General features: G+C 48.4%; 1 pseudogene; it reads left to right on the plus strand.

The window, feature by feature from the left end:
• The window catches only part of LOC124018546, an 83,201-nt pseudogene extending 81,752 nt beyond the window's left edge, over window positions 1-1,449 (plus strand).
• Window positions 1,450-1,836: the final 387 nt, after the last annotated feature.

Below are 1,836 nucleotides of genomic sequence, written 5' to 3' on the forward strand. Positions count from 1 at the left end.
GTTTATATTCAGTCATGTTACCAGACACCTTGCCCTGATTAAAAGCAGTGATTCGCGCTTTCAGTTTCACGCGAATGCTGCCATCAATCCACGGTTTCTGGTTAGGGAATGTTTTTATCGTTGCTATGGGAACGACATCTTCGACGCACGTTCTAATGAACTCGCACACCGAATCAGCGTATTCGTCAATATTCCCATCTGACGCAATACGAAACATGTCCCAGTCCACGTGATGGAAGCAGTCTTGGAGTGTAGAGTCAGCTTGGTCTGACCAGCGTTGGACAGACCTCAGCGTGGGAGCCTCTTGTTTTAATTTCTGTCTGTAGGCAGGGATCAGCAAAATGGAGTCGTGGTCAGCTTTTCCGAAAGGGGGGGCGGGGCAGGGCCTTATATGCGTCGCGGAAGTTAGAGTAACAATGATCCAAGGTTTTACCACCCCTGGTTGCGCAATCGATATGCTGATAAAATTTAGGGAGTCTTGTTTTCAGATTGGCTTTGTTAAAATCCCCAGCTACAATGAATGCAGCCTCCGGATAAATGTTTTCCAGTTTGCAAAGAGTTAAATAAAGTTCGTTCAGAGCCATCGATGTGTCTGCTTGGGGGATATATACGGCTGTGATTATAATCGAAGAGAATTCTCTTGGAAGATAATGCGGTCTACATTTGATTGTGAGGAATTCTAAATCAGGTGAACAGAAGGATTTGAGTTCCTGTATGTTTCCTTCATCACACCATGTCCCGTTAGTCATGAGGCATACGCCCCGCCACTCTTCTTACCAGAGAGATGTTTGTTTCTGTCGGCGCGATGCGTGGAGAAACCCGTTGGCTGCACCGCCCTGGATAGCGTTTTCCCAGTAAGCCATGTCTCCGTAAAGCAAAGAACGTTGCAGTCTCTGATGTCCCTCTGGAATGCCACCCTTGCTCGGATTTCATCAACCTTGTTGTCGAGAGACTGGACATTGGCAAGAAGAATACTGGGAAGTGGTGCGCGATGTGCCCTTTTTCGGAGTCTGACCAGAACACCGCCGCGTTTCCCTCTTTTTCGGAGTCGTTTCCTTGGGTCGCTGCATGCGATCCATTCCGTTGTCCTGTTTGTAAGGCAGAACACAGGATCCGCGTCGCGGAAAACATATTCTTGGTCGTACTGATGGTGAGTTGACGCTGATCTTATATTCAGTAGTTCTTCTCGACTGTATGTAATGAAACCTAAGATGACCTGGGGTACTAATGTAAGAAATAACACGTAAAAAAACAAAAAACTGCATAGTTTCCTAGGAACGCGAAGCGAGGCGGCCATCTCAGTCGGCGCCGCAAGTTCTTGGTTGACGTGGTGTGGTTTGTTCTCCAAAGGGTTTCTGGTGCTGGTCACTCTGGCTCTCTGAAGAGCTTCTGCGCTGGAGACTGGCACTGTCTGACTACGACGGAACCAAGACCCAGGATGCCTCCTAAAGGGTACCCTATTGCATATGTAGTGCACTACTTTAGACCACAGCCCTATGGGGTAGTGCACTACTTTAGACCAGAGCCCTATGGGGTAGTGCACTACTATAGACCAGAGCCCTATAGGGTAGTGCACTACTTTAGACCACAGCCCTATAGTGTCCAATGCTATAGGGTAGTGCACTACTATAGACCAGAGCCCTATAGGGCACATCCACTGGAGAGCATTGGACACTATAGGGCACATCCACTGGAGAGCATTGGACACTATAGGGCACATCCACTGGAGAGCATTGGACACTATAGGACACATCCACTGGAGAGCATTGGACACTATAGGGCACATCCACTGGAGAGCATTGGACACTATAGGGCACATCCACTGGAGAGCATTGG

This window comes from Oncorhynchus gorbuscha, unplaced genomic scaffold (genome assembly GCF_021184085.1).
Source record: "Oncorhynchus gorbuscha isolate QuinsamMale2020 ecotype Even-year unplaced genomic scaffold, OgorEven_v1.0 Un_scaffold_542, whole genome shotgun sequence".
In the NCBI taxonomy this organism is placed as follows: domain Eukaryota; kingdom Metazoa; phylum Chordata; class Actinopteri; order Salmoniformes; family Salmonidae; genus Oncorhynchus; species Oncorhynchus gorbuscha.